Source organism: Salmo trutta, unplaced genomic scaffold (assembly GCF_901001165.1).
Source record: "Salmo trutta unplaced genomic scaffold, fSalTru1.1, whole genome shotgun sequence".
NCBI classification, from domain to species: domain Eukaryota; kingdom Metazoa; phylum Chordata; class Actinopteri; order Salmoniformes; family Salmonidae; genus Salmo; species Salmo trutta.
The window spans coordinates 65,001-80,000 of record NW_021822859.1 but is presented as its reverse complement, the minus strand read 5'-3'; the positions used below and the strand labels follow the sequence as shown (position 1 = coordinate 80,000).

The window sequence follows — 15,000 nt, the reverse complement described above, 5'->3', positions numbered from 1 at the left end:
AGTCTGATAAACAGACTGCATTTTGCAGCAGGAAGCTGCATTTAGTCAATTCATCATTAAATGCTTACTACAAGGCAGTGTTGCTGATGAAATAGTGTAAGAGCACACCCTCGTGGACAAAAAGCTTACAGCACCTGGTATTCCCAGGCGGTCTCCCATCCAAGTACTAACCAGGCCCGACCCTGCTTAGCTTCCGAGATCAGACGAGATCGGGCGTACCCAGGCTGGTATGGCCGTAAACGATAAACAATCTCTTGGTACAACATATATAGTCAAAGTGAGTCCGATAAACAGACTGCATTTTGCAGCAGGAAGCTGCATTTAGTCAATTCATCATTAAATGCTTACTACAAGGCAGTGTTGCTGATGAAATAGTGTAAGAGCACACCCTCGTGGACAAAATGCTTACAGCACCTGGTATTCCCAGGCGGTCTCCCATCCAAGTACTAACCAGGCCCGACCCTGCTTAGCTTCCAAGATCAGACGAGATCGGGCGTACCCAGGCTGGTATGGCCATAAACGATAAACAATCTCTTGGTACAACATATATAGTCAAAGTGAGTCTGATAAACAGACTGCATTTTGCAGCAGGAAGCTGCATTTAGTCAATACATCAATAAAAGCTTACTACAAGGCAGTGTTGCTGATGAAATAGTGTAAGAGCACACCCTCGTGGACAAAATGCTTACAGCACCTGGTATTCCCAGGAGGTCTCCCATCCAAGTACTAACCAGGCCCGACCCTGCTTAGCTTCCGAGATCAGACGAGATCGGGCGTACCCAGGCTGGTATGGCCATAACGATAAACAATCTCTTGGTACAACATATATAGTCAAAGTGAGTCTGATAAACAGACTGCATTTTGCAGCAGGAAGCTGCATTTAGTCAATTCATCATTAAATGCTTACTACAAGGCAGTGTTGCTGATGAAATAGTGTAAGAGCACACCCTCGTGGACAAAAAGCTTACAGCACCTGGTATTCCCAGGCGGTCTCCCATCCAAGTACTAACCAGGCCCGACCCTGCTTAGCTTCCGAGATCAGACGAGATCGGGCGTACCCAGGCTGGTATGGCCGTAAACGATAAACAATCTCTTGGTACAACATATATAGTCAAAGTGAGTCCGATAAACAGACTGCATTTTGCAGCAGGAAGCTGCATTTAGTCAATTCATCATTAAATGCTTACTACAAGGCAGTGTTGCTGATGAAATAGTGTAAGAGCACACCCTCGTGGACAAAATGCTTACAGCACCTGGTATTCCCAGGCGGTCTCCCATCCAAGTACTAACCAGGCCCGACCCTGCTTAGCTTCCAAGATCAGACGAGATCGGGCGTACCCAGGCTGGTATGGCCATAAACGATAAACAATCTCTTGGTACAACATATATAGTCAAAGTGAGTCTGATAAACAGACTGCATTTTGCAGCAGGAAGCTGCATTTAGTCAATACATCAATAAAAGCTTACTACAAGGCAGTGTTGCTGATGAAATAGTGTAAGAGCACACCCTCGTGGACAAAATGCTTACAGCACCTGGTATTCCCAGGAGGTCTCCCATCCAAGTACTAACCAGGCCCGACCCTGCTTAGCTTCCGAGATCAGACGAGATCGGGCGTACCCAGGCTGGTATGGCCATAAACGATAAACAATCTCTTGGTACAACATATATAGTCAAAGTGAGTCTGATAAACAGACTGCATTTTGCAGCAGGAAGCTGCATTTAGTCAATACATCAATAAAAGCTTACTACAAGGCAGTGTTGCTGATGAAATAGTGTAAGAGCACACCCTCGTGGACAAAAAGCTTACAGCACCTGGTATTCCCAGGCGGTCTCCCATCCAAGTACTAACCAGGCCCGACCCTGCTTAGCTTCCGAGATCAGACGAGATCGGGCGTACCCAGGCTGGTATGGCCGTAAACGATAAACAATCTCTTGGTACAACATATATAGTCAAAGTGAGTCTGATAAACAGACTGCATTTTGCAGCAGGAAGCTGCATTTAGTCAATTCATCATTAAATGCTTACTACAAGGCAGTGTTGCTGATGAAATAGTGTAAGAGCACACCCTCGTGGACAAAAAGCTTACAGCACCTGGTATTCCCAGGCGGTCTCCCATCCAAGTACTAACCAGGCCCGACCCTGCTTAGCTTCCGAGATCAGACGAGATCGGGCGTACCCAGGCTGGTATGGCCGTAAACGATAAACAATCTCTTGGTACAACATATATAGTCAAAGTGAGTCTGATAAACAGACTGCATTTTGCAGCAGGAAGCTGCATTTAGTCAATTCATCATTAAATGCTTACTACAAGGCAGTGTTGCTGATGAAATAGTGTAAGAGCACACCCTCGTGGACAAAAAGCTTACAGCACCTGGTATTCCCAGGCGGTCTCCCATCCAAGTACTAACCAGGCCCGACCCTGCTTAGCTTCCGAGATCAGACGAGATCGGGCTTACCCAGGCTGGTATGGCCGTAAACGATAAACAATCTCTTGGTACAACATATATAGTCAAAGTGAGTCTGATAAACAGACTGCATTTTGCAGCAGGAAGCTGCATTTAGTCAATTCATCATTAAATGCTTACTACAAGGCAGTGTTGCTGATGAAATAGTGTAAGAGCACACCCTCGTGGACAAAAAGCTTACAGCACCTGGTATTCCCAGGCGGTCTCCCATCCAAGTACTAACCAGGCCCGACCCTGCTTAGCTTCCGAGATCAGACGAGATCGGGCGTACCCAGGCTGGTATGGCCATAAACGATAAACAATCTCTTGGTACAACATATATAGTCAAAGTGAGTCTGATAAACAGACTGCATTTTGCAGCAGGAAGCTGCATTTAGTCAATTCATCATTAAATGCTTACTACAAGGCAGTGTTGCTGATGAAATAGTGTAAGAGCACACCCTCGTGGACAAAAAGCTTACAGCACCTGGTATTCCCAGGCGGTCTCCCATCCAAGTACTAACCAGGCCCTACCCTGCTTAGCTTCCGAGATCAGACGAGATCGGGCGTACCCAGGCTGGTATGGCCGTAAACGATAAAAAATCTCTTGGTACAACATATATAGTCAAAGTGAGTCTGATAAACAGACTGCATTTTGCAGCAGGAAGCTGCATTTAGTCAATTCATCATTAAATGCTTACTACAAGGCAGTGTTGCTGATGAAATAGTGTAAGAGCACACCCTCGTGGACAAAAAGCTTACAGCACCTGGTATTCCCAGGCGGTCTCCCATCCAAGTACTAACCAGGCCCGACCCTGCTTAGCTTCCGAGATCAGACGAGATCGGGCGTACCCAGGCTGGTATGGCCATAAACGATAAACAATCTCTTGGTACAACATATATAGTCAAAGTGAGTCTGATAAACAGACTGCATTTTGCAGCAGGAAGCTGCATTTAGTCAATTCATCATTAAATGCTTACTACAAGGCAGTGTTGCTGATGAAATAGTGTAAGAGCACACCCTCGTGGACAAAAAGCTTACAGCACCTGGTATTCCCAGGCGGTCTCCCATCCAAGTACTAACCAGGCCCGACCCTGCTTAGCTTCCGAGATCAGACGAGATCGGGCGTACCCAGGCTGGTATGGCCGTAAACGATAAAAAATCTCTTGGTACAACATATATAGTCAAAGTGAGTCTGATAAACAGACTGCATTTTGCAGCAGGAAGCTGCATTTAGTCAATTCATCATTAAATGCTTACTACAAGGCAGTGTTGCTGATGAAATAGTGTAAGAGCACACCCTCGTGGACAAAAAGCTTACAGAACCTGGTATTCCCAGGCGGTCTCCCATCCAAGTACTAACCAGGCCCGACCCTGCTTAGCTTCCGAGATCAGACGAGATCGGGCGTACCCAGGCTGGTATGGCCGTAAACGATAAACAATCTCTTGGTACAACATATATAGTCAAAGTGAGTCTGATAAACAGACTGCATTTTGCGGCAGGAAGCTGCATTTAGTCAATTCATCATTAAATGCTTACTACAAGGCAGTGTTGCTGATGAAATAGTGTAAGAGCACACCCTCGTGGACAAAAAGCTTACAGCACCTGGTATTCCCAGGCGGTCTCCCATCCAAGTACTAACCAGGCCCGACCCTGCTTAGCTTCCGAGATCAGACGAGATCGGGCTTACCCAGGCTGGTATGGCCGTAAACGATAAACAATCTCTTGGTACAACATATATAGTCAAAGTGAGTCTGATAAACAGACTGCATTTTGCAGCAGGAAGCTGCATTTAGTCAATTCATCATTAAATGCTTACTACAAGGCAGTGTTGCTGATGAAATAGTGTAAGAGCACACCCTCGTGGACAAAAAGCTTACAGAACCTGGTATTCCCAGGCGGTCTCCCATCCAAGTACTAACCAGGCCCGACCCTGTTTAGTTTCCGAGATCAGACGAGATCGGGCGTACCCAGGCTGGTATGGCCGTAAACGATAAAAAACTCTTGGTACAACATATATAGTCAAAGTGAGTCTGATAAACAGACTGCATTTTGCAGCAGGAAGCTGCATTTAGTCAATTCATCATTAAATGCTTACTACAAGGCAGTGTTGCTGATGAAATAGTGTAAGAGCACACCCTCGTGGACAAAAAGCTTACAGCACCTGGTATTCCCAGGCGGTCTCCCATCCAAGTACTAACCAGGCCCGACCCTGCTTAGCTTCCGAGATCAGACGAGATCGGGCGTACCCAGGCTGGTATGGCCATAAACGATAAACAATCTCTTGGTACAACATATATAGTCAAAGTGAGTCTGATAAACAGACTGCATTTTGCAGCAGGAAGCTGCATTTAGTCAATTCATCATTAAATGCTTACTACAAGGCAGTGTTGCTGATGAAATAGTGTAAGAGCACACCCTCGTGGACAAAAAGCTTACAGCACCTGGTATTCCCAGGCGGTCTCCCATCCAAGTACTAACCAGGCCCGACCCTGCTTAGCTTCCGAGATCAGACGAGATCGGGCGTACCCAGGCTGGTATGGCCGTAAACGATAAAAAACTCTTGGTACAACATATATAGTCAAAGTGAGTCTGATAAACAGACTGCATTTTGCAGCACGAAGCTGCATTTAGTCAATTCATCATTAAATGCTTACTACAAGGCAGTGTTGCTGATGAAATAGTGTAAGAGCACACCCTCGTGGACAAAAAGCTTACAGCACCTGGTATTCCCAGGCGGTCTCCCATCCAAGTACTAACCAGGCCCGACCCTGCTTAGCTTCCGAGATCAGACGAGATCGGGCGTACCCAGGCTGGTATGGCCATAAACGATAAACAATCTCTTGGTACAACATATATAGTCAAAGTGAGTCTGATAAACAGACTGCATTTTGCAGCAGGAAGCTGCATTTAGTCAATTCATCATTAAATGCTTACTACAAGGCAGCGTTGCTGATGAAATAGTGTAAGAGCACACCCTCGTGGACAAAAAGCTTACAGCACCTGGTATTCCCAGTCAGTCTCCCATCCAAGTACTAACCAGGCCCGACCCTGCTTAGCTTCCGAGATCAGACGAGATCGGGCGTACCCAGGCTGGTATGGCCGTAAACGATAAAAAATCTCTTGGTACAACATATATAGTCAAAGTGAGTCTGATAAACAGACTGCATTTTGCAGCAGGAAGCTGCATTTAGTCAATTCATCATTAAATGCTTACTACAAGGCAGTGTTGCTGATGAAATAGTGTAAGAGCACACCCTCGTGGACAAAAAGCTTACAGCACCTGGTATTCCCAGGCGGTCTCCCATCCAAGTACTAACCAGGCCCGACCCTGCTTAGCTTCCGAGATCAGACGAGATCGGGCGTACCCAGGCTGGTATGGCCGTAAACGATAAACAATCTCTTGGTACAACATATATAGTCAAAGTGAGTCTGATAAACAGACTGCATTTTGCAGCAGGAAGCTGCATTTAGTCAATTCATCATTAAATGCTTACTACAAGGCAGTGTTGCTGATGAAATAGTGTAAGAGCACACCCTCGTGGACAAAAAGCTTACAGCACCTGGTATTCCCAGGCGGTCTCCCATCCAAGTACTAACCAGGCCCGACCCTGCTTAGCTTCCGAGATCAGACGAGATCGGGCGTACCCAGGCTGGTATGGCCGTAAACGATAAAAAATCTCTTGGTACAACATATATAGTCAAAGTGAGTCTGATAAACAGACTGCATTTTGCAGCAGGAAGCTGCATTTAGTCAATTCATCATTAAATGCTTACTACAAGGCAGTGTTGCTGATGAAATAGTGTAAGAGCACACCCTCGTGGACAAAAAGCTTACAGCACCTGGTATTCCCAGGCGGTCTCCCATCCAAGTACTAACCAGGCCCGACCCTGCTTAGCTTCCGAGATCAGACGAGATCGGGCGTACCCAGGCTGGTATGGCCATAAACGATAAACAATCTCTTGGTACAACATATATAGTCAAAGTGAGTCTGATAAACAGACTGCATTTTGCAGCAGGAAGCTGCATTTAGTCAATTCATCATTAAATGCTTACTACAAGGCAGTGTTGCTGATGAAATAGTGTAAGAGCACACCCTCGTGGACAAAAAGCTTACAGCACCTGGTATTCCCAGGCGGTCTCCCATCCAAGTACTAACCAGGCCCGACCCTGCTTAGCTTCCGAGATCAGACGAGATCGGGCGTACCCAGGCTGGTATGGCCGTAAACGATAAAAAATCTCTTGGTACAACATATATAGTCAAAGTGAGTCTGATAAACAGACTGCATTTTGCAGCAGGAAGCTGCATTTAGTCAATTCATCATTAAATGCTTACTACAAGGCAGTGTTGCTGATGAAATAGTGTAAGAGCACACCCTCGTGGACAAAAAGCTTACAGCACCTGGTATTCCCAGGCGGTCTCCCATCCAAGTACTAACCAGGCCCGACCCTGCTTAGCTTCCGAGATCAGACGAGATCGGGCGTACCCAGGCTGGTATGGCCGTAAACGATAAACAATCTCTTGGTACAACATATATAGTCAAAGTGAGTCTGATAAACAGACTGCATTTTGCAGCAGGAAGCTGCATTTAGTCAATTCATCATTAAATGCTTACTACAAGGCAGTGTTGCTGATGAAATAGTGTAAGAGCACACCCTCGTGGACAAAAAGCTTACAGCACCTGGTATTCCCAGGCGGTCTCCCATCCAAGTACTAACCAGGCCCGACCCTGCTTAGCTTCCGAGATCAGACGAGATCGGGCTTACCCAGGCTGGTATGGCCGTAAACGATAAACAATCTCTTGGTACAACATATATAGTCAAAGTGAGTCTGATAAACAGACTGCATTTTGCAGCAGGAAGCTGCATTTAGTCAATTCATCATTAAATGCTTACTACAAGGCAGTGTTGCTGATGAAATAGTGTAAGAGCACACCCTCGTGGACAAAAAGCTTACAGCACCTGGTATTCCCAGGCGGTCTCCCATCCAAGTACTAACCAGGCCCGACCCTGCTTAGCTTCCGAGATCAGACGAGATCGGGCGTACCCAGGCTGGTATGGCCGTAAACGATAAAAAATCTCTTGGTACAACATATATAGTCAAAGTGAGTCTGATAAACAGACTGCATTTTGCAGCAGGAAGCTGCATTTAGTCAATTCATCATTAAATGCTTACTACAAGGCAGTGTTGCTGATGAAATAGTGTAAGAGCACACCCTCGTGGACAAAAAGCTTACAGCACCTGGTATTCCCAGGCGGTCTCCCATCCAAGTACTAACCAGGCCCGACCCTGCTTAGCTTCCGAGATCAGGCGTACCCAGGCTGGTATGGCCGTAAACGATAAACAATCTCTTGGTACAACATATATAGTCAAAGTGAGTCTGATAAACAGACTGCATTTTGCAGCAGGAAGCTGCATTTAGTCAATTCATCATTAAATGCTTACTACAAGGCAGTGTTGCTGATGAAATAGTGTAAGAGCACACCCTCGTGGACAAAAAGCTTACAGCACCTGGTATTCCCAGGCGGTCTCCCATCCAAGTACTAACCAGGCCCGACCCTGCTTAGCTTCCGAGATCAGACGAGATCGGGCTTACCCAGGCTGGTATGGCCGTAAACGATAAACAATCTCTTGGTACAACATATATAGTCAAAGTGAGTCTGATAAACAGACTGCATTTTGCAGCAGGAAGCTGCATTTAGTCAATTCATCATTAAATGCTTACTACAAGGCAGTGTTGCTGATGAAATAGTGTAAGAGCACACCCTCGTGGACAAAAAGCTTACAGCACCTGGTATTCCCAGGCGGTCTCCCATCCAAGTACTAACCAGGCCCGACCCTGCTTAGCTTCCGAGATCAGACGAGATCGGGCGTACCCAGGCTGGTATGGCCGTAAACGATAAACAATCTCTTGGTACAACATATATAGTCAAAGTGAGTCCGATAAACAGACTGCATTTTGCAGCAGGAAGCTGCATTTAGTCAATTCATCATTAAATGCTTACTACATGGCAGTGTTGCTGATGAAATAGTGTAAGAGCACACCCTCGTGGACAAAATGCTTACAGCACCTGGTATTCCCAGGCGGTCTCCCATCCAAGTACTAACCAGGCCCGACCCTGCTTAGCTTCCGAGATCAGACGAGATCGGGCGTACCCAGGCTGGTATGGCCATAAACGATAAACAATCTCTTGGTACAACATATATAGTCAAAGTGAGTCTGATAAACAGACTGCATTTTGCAGCAGGAAGCTGCATTTAGTCAATACATCAATAAAAGCTTACTACAAGGCAGTGTTGCTGATGAAATAGTGTAAGAGCACACCCTCGTGGACAAAATGCTTACAGCACCTGGTATTCCCAGGCGGTCTCCCATCCAAGTACTAACCAGGCCCGACCCTGCTTAGCTTCCGAGATCAGACGAGATCGGGAGTACCCAGGCTGGTATGGCCATAAACGATAAACAATCTCTTGGTACAACATATATAGTCAAAGTGAGTCTGATAAACAGACTGCATTTTGCAGCAGGAAGCTGCATTTAGTCAATACATCAATAAAAGCTTACTACAAGGCAGTGTTGCTGATGAAATAGTGTAAGAGCACACCCTCGTGGACAAAAAGCTTACAGCACCTGGTATTCCCAGGCGGTCTCCCATCCAAGTACTAACCAGGCCCGACCCTGCTTAGCTTCCGAGATCAGACGAGATCGGGCGTACCCAGGCTGGTATGGCCGTAAACGATAAACAATCTCTTGGTACAACATATATAGTCAAAGTGAGTCTGATAAACAGACTGCATTTTGCAGCAGGAAGCTGCATTTAGTCAATTCATCATTAAATGCTTACTACAAGGCAGTGTTGCTGATGAAATAGTGTAAGAGCACACCCTCGTGGACAAAAAGCTTACAGCACCTGGTATTCCCAGGCGGTCTCCCATCCAAGTACTAACCAGGCCCGACCCTGCTTAGCTTCCGAGATCAGACGAGATCGGGCGTACCCAGGCTGGTATGGCCGTAAACGATAAACAATCTCTTGGTACAACATATATAGTCAAAGTGAGTCCGATAAACAGACTGCATTTTGCAGCAGGAAGCTGCATTTAGTCAATTCATCATTAAATGCTTACTACAAGGCAGTGTTGCTGATGAAATAGTGTAAGAGCACACCCTCGTGGACAAAATGCTTACAGCACCTGGTATTCCCAGGCGGACTCCCATCCAAGTACTAACCAGGCCCGACCCTGCTTAGCTTCCGAGAGCAGACGAGATCGGGCGTACCCAGGCTGGTATGGCCGTAAACGATAAACAATCTCTTGGTACAACATATATAGTCAAAGTGAGTCTGATAAACAGACTGCATTTTGCAGCACGAAGCTGCATTTAGTCAATTCATCATTAAATGCTTACTACAAGGCAGTGTTGCTGATGAAATAGTGTAAGAGCACACCCTCGTGGACAAAAAGCTTACAGCACCTGGTATTCCCAGGCGGTCTCCCATCCAAGTACTAACCAGGCCCGACCCTGCTTAGCTTCCGAGATCAGACGAGATCGGGCGTACCTTTTTTTTTTTTTTTTTATTATAAAAATCTTATTTTACAATTTTTTCAATTCAATATGCAAAACCTTCAATCAACACAAGACTAAACATCGGTAGGCATCCAATTTACCCACTATCAAATAAAACCAAACAAAATAAAAATTCCAAACCAACTTCATACAAACATTACATACAAGACTAAGATAAAACAAATTCCATGAAATTAGAGAGGTTACAAGCAACCCCCTATCAAATAAAAACTAAGAAATTCTCAATGATTGATGATATCTCTCCAAAACTTTGCACATCAAAACCCATACACCAAACCTCCATCCTCCCCCACAGCAATGAATCCACAATCCTTCACAAACACACTTTCAAAATCCTTCTGCCTAGACCTATGCATCAATCCCACATCCTTCTTGACCATACCTTCAAACACCTTCCACACTGTCACCCTCTTGCCCTCAAACCTTGCCAAGTTCCTCCTCGAATATACAGCATACCTTGCATGTGACATCATAAAATTCAATAATTCAATATTCACCCCCTTCACATGCTGACACACTCCAAACAATACCAAACACCTCCAATCCACCCCTCCTATTAACTCTACTCCCCAGTACCTTTCTAGCATGTCCCTCAACCTCACATAGAACCCAGCTACCTCGACACACTCAAACATCATGTGCATCAGATTTTCATCCATAACTCTACATACGTCACACACACGAGACACTGACCTGTCTACCTGATGTAACACCACCTTGGTAAACACCCGATTGTGCCTCAACATAAAATCAAAATGTGTACATTCAAGACTGTTGAGCCTCACTACCATCTTCTCCCACAACCGCTCCACATCCAACCCTGGAAACACTTGCCTCCACACTTTCTCAGATGCAGGCTCCTTGACCTTCCTGGTAATAAGAGCCCAGTAGAAGGCCCTCACCTTGGTAGAGGATAAGGCTTGCACAGACTCCCCACATTTCACCTTCATCTCAGGCAAAGTCTCTAATACCCCCTTACTCATGTGATTGTCCAGCAGCCTCACCCACTCCCTTGGAAAACACTCCTTTATCCTCTCATACATTCTCAACACCGTCCCTTTCCTGACATCCTCATCTACACTCCAGACAGTATCTAATATCGCCTGATCAGGCAGGAACCCCGGCACCACCTCATACCTAAAGTCCCTCACTCTTATCATACCTGCCCTCATAAGCACCTTACTCTCCAGCATCTTTCCCTCAGATTGCAGCAATGGGTTCATAAAAACCGGTAGATTCAGAATCACCCCATTAGAGTCACACTCATAGCTAACCTGCGGTAAAAACTCTGCCCAGGCCCTGAACACCTCCTGATAAAAGGCAGGCACCTCTGCATACATGCTAGGCTTTAAACACATTAACAACCCATAATCTCCGCATCCTCCACTCCTATGCAACCAATGTCTGAAAAACTCCTTCCACCCCTGACCCTCCTCCCCGTACAAAAACTGTTTCACTCTCTTAACCCGTATGGCTTTTAACTTAACCTCCAGATCTACTAATCTCAACCCACCCCTATCATAATCTGCTATCATCACATCATGAGCAATTTTCACACCCTTCCCACCCCACAGGAACCCAGACACTACATTATTAATTTCCTTCAGAGCCCATACAGGCATGTCCAGAACCCCTAAAGTATATACACATTTTGACATCAACAGAGCATTCACCACCACCACTTTCCCCCTCAATTTTAATTTCCTTTGTTTCCAGTAATTCAAGGTCGACTTCATTTTATTAATCACCCCTGTCCAAGTAAAGTCTCTCGCCTCCAGCTCATCTACCCCAATATTCACACCCAAAATTCTCAAATGTTCTGTAACAGTCTTAAAAGGAATGTTACTTGTAGACACAACCGTATCAGAAACGCATAACATTTCAGATTTTTCAACATTCACCTTAGCCCCAGAAGCTCTCCCATACACATCAAAACACTTCATCAAACAATTCACACTCCCTCCATCCCGCACAGTACAGGTGGTATCATCAGCGTAATGATGCAGCACACTAACGCCACCCCCCGGCAGGTCTACTCCATGCACTCCTCTATCACGCTTAACAAAAGCAGCCAAAGGCTCAACTGATATGCTGTACAGCAAAGCAGACAGTGGACAACCCTGCCTAACAGACCTGCCCAGGGGAAAGGGATCAGTCAGCACACCATTACACTTAACGACACTGCTAGCTGACCCATACAAAAGCTTCACCCATTCTTTTATACGAGGCCCAAACCCAAATTTTGCCATGGTCTCTAACAGGAACCGATGCTCCACCCGATCAAAGGCTTTATTCAGATCCATACAGAGCACCACCCCACCCACATCCCCCATATGCCTCACTACATCCCGGATAGTGCAGAGGGTGTCAACTATATCCCTCCCCGGTACCCCATAGGCCTGAGTAGGTGCTATAATGCTACCCATCACCTTTTTCAACCTATTGGCCATTACCTTAGCCAGCACCTTATTGTCAGAGTTCAAAAGGGTTATCGGTCTGTAGTTCTCAAGTTTCAGTCGACTTCCCTTCCTTTTGTACACCACATTCAACACCCCCAAAGCTAATGATTCTGGGACTTCCCTCCTCTCCTCCATACACTCAAATACACGCAGCATCAGTGGGGCTAGTATGTCACTAAACTCACGGTAAAACTCTGCAGTCAGACCATCTGAACCTGGGCTCTTATTCAAATTCAGGCCTAAGATTGCAGCTTTAACCTCTGCCAATGTAAAATCGGCATCACACATCTCCACATCATCAGTTGACACCCTTACCTCCACTGCTTCTAGCACACTTCTCATACACACCTCATCCACCCCGCCTGAAGTAAATAAACCTTTATAAAAAGAATGCACTGTATTCAAAATACCTTCCAAATCTGTCACCCTCTCCCCCCGCTCATTTAAAAGCTCAGTTAGAAAACTCCTTTCCTGCTTCCGCCTTTCTAACCCCAGAAAAAAAGCAGTACTCCTCTCCCCCTCCACTACATACTGCGCTCTACTCCTCACCACTGCCCCCATACACCTATGCCTCTCTAAGACCTTCAACTCCTCCCGCAGCCTCAGGTAATCTGCAATATCATATCCTGGACAATTTTCTATCTTTTCTAACTCAAATATCAGGTGGGACTTAAGAATCCTCTCTTCCCTCCTTCTTACCACACTAGCCTGTCTTGCACAATATATTGCCAGCCGCTTGAACTCCCCTTTTAAACCTTCCCACCACACACACACATCAGACTCAAACAGAGGATCTGACATGGCCTCATTCACACACTCTTTCACTGCTCCCTTAAACCCCTCATCCTTCAGCAGACTGGCATTAAGACACCACAACCCCCCCACCCTCCCCTCCCTCGACGCACCCAGCCGGAAAAGCAGAGCATCATGGTCACTAAAAAATGTGTGGGAATACTCTACCCCCACAACCAAGTTCGCAACCGCTCTATGAGCAAGACACAAATCTATGCGTGACTGCCTGAGCTCTCCCCTCACCACTTGTCTGCGAGAGAACACCCGCTTATCTGGATTCCTCTCCCTCCATATATCCACCAAATCCTCATCCTGCATTACCTTTAATAGTGCGCCACGAGAAGAGTCAGAGCCAAAATGTGCGCTACTTGAGGCATCCAACCTATCCATCCATACATTAAAATCTCCAACAAGCAGACAGTTTCTCCCACATAATCCCCCCATAGACATAAACAAAACCCTTCTCTCAATTTCTGTATTAGGAGCATACACATTGTACAATGAATAATCCACACCTTTAAACGTGAAACCCACTCCCACCATTCGACCTTCATTATCAGCACATAACAAACTTAAATTAGACACAACATCTTGTTTAACCAAAATAGCTACTCCACATGCACGCACAGTACCATTACTCACGTACATTTGTCCATTCCATCGCTGTCTTACGTTATCCATATACGGCTCAGTCCAGTGAGTCTCCTGAAGACATAATATGTCTGCACAGAAGGCTTCCAACACCAGCTCTAGCTTTTCTTTGCTACGAAGTCCATTGGTGTTGATAGAGACAACTCTCACCATAACGGATACAAAGAGGAGGAAATCAATCCAGTCCGTCATGATAGATCTTTTACCCTTTTCTTCTTCTTGGCTATCAGGTTCTTTTTATTATCCCTCCGCTCAGATTGTATAAACTCCATCTCTTCCCCCGTCATCTCTTCTCCAGACCCTTTACGCTTGTAAGAATCATCCCGAGCAGGAGCCATCTCCTGAGAAGAGCCTCCCGGGACTACAGACACCTTCGGGTTCTCCACCGCACCCCCAGAATCCGAAGCCAATGCCGCTCCAGTTGCTTCTCCCGTACACCCCGCTACCCCCTCCTCTCCACCAGGAACGCCCTCCATCTCCACACCGTCTAGGCTTGAACTGATATCCTTCCCCTTGGAGACCTCCTTTCCCACAGGACATGTCCCCTTCTCTTCTTCATCCTCCGACTGCCTCTGGTCTTCTTCATCCTCCATCCGTCTCTGGGACTCCTCCCCCATCCTCATTTCCTCCCCAGATTCCTCCATCTCGCTCTCCTCCACACCATCCCCGCTGATTACCTGATTTGACAATCCAGGAGCTCCATCACCCTGGGTACAGGAGCACTGCCTAACACTCCTCCCGCAACCAACACAACCGCGTTCTCTTCTCCCATTACACTCTCTTGCGTAATGCCCCTGCTCACCACACTTATGACAGGCAAAATCAGGGCAATCACGTAGAACGTGTCCTGGCTGAATACAAAGTCTGCAAACCTTGACCTGACGGTCGTGTATCACTCTGAAATACTCTGTCCCTTCCAACGTCTCAATTTGGTCGAATATGGCAGCGAGCGCACAGTGTCTGTGAATTTCACTTTACAGAAGCGCGTACCATCTGCAACTTCTGTCCCCGGCCAGAAGCGCCTCTTCACTGGTGACACCGCAGACACACCCCATGCTCTAAG

General features: G+C 46.2%; 34 non-coding genes and 1 pseudogene across 34 annotated transcripts; all 35 read right to left on the bottom strand.

Annotated features, from left to right (window-relative positions):
- Positions 1-122: 122 nt before the first annotated feature.
- Positions 123-241, bottom strand: LOC115185889 (5S ribosomal RNA). The gene has a single exon (XR_003875421.1). It is a non-coding gene; the product is annotated as a 5S ribosomal RNA (ribosomal RNA).
- Positions 242-402: 161 nt separating this feature from the next.
- Positions 403-521, bottom strand: LOC115185999 (5S ribosomal RNA). The gene has a single exon (XR_003875527.1). It is a non-coding gene; the product is annotated as a 5S ribosomal RNA (ribosomal RNA).
- A 161-nt stretch (positions 522-682) lies between these two features.
- Positions 683-801, bottom strand: LOC115186030 (5S ribosomal RNA). Its single transcript, XR_003875558.1, has one exon. It is a non-coding gene; the product is annotated as a 5S ribosomal RNA (ribosomal RNA).
- Positions 802-961: 160 nt separating this feature from the next.
- Positions 962-1,080, bottom strand: LOC115185888 (5S ribosomal RNA). Its single transcript, XR_003875420.1, has one exon. It is a non-coding gene; the product is annotated as a 5S ribosomal RNA (ribosomal RNA).
- Positions 1,081-1,241: 161 nt separating this feature from the next.
- On the bottom strand, positions 1,242-1,360 carry LOC115185998 (5S ribosomal RNA). The gene has a single exon (XR_003875526.1). It is a non-coding gene; the product is annotated as a 5S ribosomal RNA (ribosomal RNA).
- A 161-nt stretch (positions 1,361-1,521) lies between these two features.
- On the bottom strand, positions 1,522-1,640 carry LOC115185914 (5S ribosomal RNA). Its single transcript, XR_003875445.1, has one exon. It is a non-coding gene; the product is annotated as a 5S ribosomal RNA (ribosomal RNA).
- Positions 1,641-1,801: 161 nt separating this feature from the next.
- On the bottom strand, positions 1,802-1,920 carry LOC115185887 (5S ribosomal RNA). The gene has a single exon (XR_003875419.1). It is a non-coding gene; the product is annotated as a 5S ribosomal RNA (ribosomal RNA).
- Positions 1,921-2,081: 161 nt separating this feature from the next.
- Positions 2,082-2,200, bottom strand: LOC115185886 (5S ribosomal RNA). Its single transcript, XR_003875418.1, has one exon. It is a non-coding gene; the product is annotated as a 5S ribosomal RNA (ribosomal RNA).
- A 161-nt stretch (positions 2,201-2,361) lies between these two features.
- Positions 2,362-2,480, bottom strand: LOC115185960 (5S ribosomal RNA). Its single transcript, XR_003875489.1, has one exon. It is a non-coding gene; the product is annotated as a 5S ribosomal RNA (ribosomal RNA).
- A 161-nt stretch (positions 2,481-2,641) lies between these two features.
- LOC115185911 (5S ribosomal RNA) lies at positions 2,642-2,760 on the bottom strand. The gene has a single exon (XR_003875442.1). It is a non-coding gene; the product is annotated as a 5S ribosomal RNA (ribosomal RNA).
- Positions 2,761-2,921: 161 nt separating this feature from the next.
- LOC115186034 (5S ribosomal RNA) lies at positions 2,922-3,040 on the bottom strand. The gene has a single exon (XR_003875562.1). It is a non-coding gene; the product is annotated as a 5S ribosomal RNA (ribosomal RNA).
- A 161-nt stretch (positions 3,041-3,201) lies between these two features.
- LOC115185910 (5S ribosomal RNA) lies at positions 3,202-3,320 on the bottom strand. The gene has a single exon (XR_003875441.1). It is a non-coding gene; the product is annotated as a 5S ribosomal RNA (ribosomal RNA).
- Positions 3,321-3,481: 161 nt separating this feature from the next.
- Positions 3,482-3,600, bottom strand: LOC115185884 (5S ribosomal RNA). Its single transcript, XR_003875416.1, has one exon. It is a non-coding gene; the product is annotated as a 5S ribosomal RNA (ribosomal RNA).
- Positions 3,601-3,761: 161 nt separating this feature from the next.
- LOC115185967 (5S ribosomal RNA) lies at positions 3,762-3,880 on the bottom strand. Its single transcript, XR_003875496.1, has one exon. It is a non-coding gene; the product is annotated as a 5S ribosomal RNA (ribosomal RNA).
- Positions 3,881-4,041: 161 nt separating this feature from the next.
- On the bottom strand, positions 4,042-4,160 carry LOC115185959 (5S ribosomal RNA). The gene has a single exon (XR_003875488.1). It is a non-coding gene; the product is annotated as a 5S ribosomal RNA (ribosomal RNA).
- A 161-nt stretch (positions 4,161-4,321) lies between these two features.
- Positions 4,322-4,440, bottom strand: LOC115186044 (5S ribosomal RNA). The gene has a single exon (XR_003875572.1). It is a non-coding gene; the product is annotated as a 5S ribosomal RNA (ribosomal RNA).
- A 160-nt stretch (positions 4,441-4,600) lies between these two features.
- Positions 4,601-4,719, bottom strand: LOC115185909 (5S ribosomal RNA). Its single transcript, XR_003875440.1, has one exon. It is a non-coding gene; the product is annotated as a 5S ribosomal RNA (ribosomal RNA).
- A 161-nt stretch (positions 4,720-4,880) lies between these two features.
- LOC115185883 (5S ribosomal RNA) lies at positions 4,881-4,999 on the bottom strand. Its single transcript, XR_003875415.1, has one exon. It is a non-coding gene; the product is annotated as a 5S ribosomal RNA (ribosomal RNA).
- Positions 5,000-5,159: 160 nt separating this feature from the next.
- On the bottom strand, positions 5,160-5,278 carry LOC115185907 (5S ribosomal RNA). Its single transcript, XR_003875438.1, has one exon. It is a non-coding gene; the product is annotated as a 5S ribosomal RNA (ribosomal RNA).
- A 161-nt stretch (positions 5,279-5,439) lies between these two features.
- Positions 5,440-5,558, bottom strand: LOC115185995 (5S ribosomal RNA). Its single transcript, XR_003875524.1, has one exon. It is a non-coding gene; the product is annotated as a 5S ribosomal RNA (ribosomal RNA).
- Positions 5,559-5,719: 161 nt separating this feature from the next.
- LOC115185882 (5S ribosomal RNA) lies at positions 5,720-5,838 on the bottom strand. Its single transcript, XR_003875414.1, has one exon. It is a non-coding gene; the product is annotated as a 5S ribosomal RNA (ribosomal RNA).
- A 161-nt stretch (positions 5,839-5,999) lies between these two features.
- Positions 6,000-6,118, bottom strand: LOC115185880 (5S ribosomal RNA). Its single transcript, XR_003875413.1, has one exon. It is a non-coding gene; the product is annotated as a 5S ribosomal RNA (ribosomal RNA).
- Positions 6,119-6,279: 161 nt separating this feature from the next.
- Positions 6,280-6,398, bottom strand: LOC115185906 (5S ribosomal RNA). The gene has a single exon (XR_003875437.1). It is a non-coding gene; the product is annotated as a 5S ribosomal RNA (ribosomal RNA).
- Positions 6,399-6,559: 161 nt separating this feature from the next.
- LOC115185879 (5S ribosomal RNA) lies at positions 6,560-6,678 on the bottom strand. The gene has a single exon (XR_003875412.1). It is a non-coding gene; the product is annotated as a 5S ribosomal RNA (ribosomal RNA).
- A 161-nt stretch (positions 6,679-6,839) lies between these two features.
- LOC115186097 (5S ribosomal RNA) lies at positions 6,840-6,958 on the bottom strand. The gene has a single exon (XR_003875608.1). It is a non-coding gene; the product is annotated as a 5S ribosomal RNA (ribosomal RNA).
- A 161-nt stretch (positions 6,959-7,119) lies between these two features.
- Positions 7,120-7,238, bottom strand: LOC115185958 (5S ribosomal RNA). Its single transcript, XR_003875487.1, has one exon. It is a non-coding gene; the product is annotated as a 5S ribosomal RNA (ribosomal RNA).
- A 161-nt stretch (positions 7,239-7,399) lies between these two features.
- LOC115186096 (5S ribosomal RNA) lies at positions 7,400-7,518 on the bottom strand. Its single transcript, XR_003875607.1, has one exon. It is a non-coding gene; the product is annotated as a 5S ribosomal RNA (ribosomal RNA).
- A 161-nt stretch (positions 7,519-7,679) lies between these two features.
- Positions 7,680-7,788, bottom strand: LOC115186057 (uncharacterized; annotated as a pseudogene).
- Positions 7,789-7,949: 161 nt separating this feature from the next.
- Positions 7,950-8,068, bottom strand: LOC115185957 (5S ribosomal RNA). The gene has a single exon (XR_003875486.1). It is a non-coding gene; the product is annotated as a 5S ribosomal RNA (ribosomal RNA).
- A 161-nt stretch (positions 8,069-8,229) lies between these two features.
- Positions 8,230-8,348, bottom strand: LOC115186095 (5S ribosomal RNA). The gene has a single exon (XR_003875606.1). It is a non-coding gene; the product is annotated as a 5S ribosomal RNA (ribosomal RNA).
- A 161-nt stretch (positions 8,349-8,509) lies between these two features.
- Positions 8,510-8,628, bottom strand: LOC115185917 (5S ribosomal RNA). Its single transcript, XR_003875448.1, has one exon. It is a non-coding gene; the product is annotated as a 5S ribosomal RNA (ribosomal RNA).
- A 161-nt stretch (positions 8,629-8,789) lies between these two features.
- LOC115185920 (5S ribosomal RNA) lies at positions 8,790-8,908 on the bottom strand. Its single transcript, XR_003875451.1, has one exon. It is a non-coding gene; the product is annotated as a 5S ribosomal RNA (ribosomal RNA).
- A 161-nt stretch (positions 8,909-9,069) lies between these two features.
- On the bottom strand, positions 9,070-9,188 carry LOC115186094 (5S ribosomal RNA). The gene has a single exon (XR_003875605.1). It is a non-coding gene; the product is annotated as a 5S ribosomal RNA (ribosomal RNA).
- Positions 9,189-9,349: 161 nt separating this feature from the next.
- Positions 9,350-9,468, bottom strand: LOC115186093 (5S ribosomal RNA). The gene has a single exon (XR_003875604.1). It is a non-coding gene; the product is annotated as a 5S ribosomal RNA (ribosomal RNA).
- Positions 9,469-9,629: 161 nt separating this feature from the next.
- Positions 9,630-9,748, bottom strand: LOC115186018 (5S ribosomal RNA). The gene has a single exon (XR_003875546.1). It is a non-coding gene; the product is annotated as a 5S ribosomal RNA (ribosomal RNA).
- Between the last annotated feature and the right edge of the window lie 5,252 nt (positions 9,749-15,000).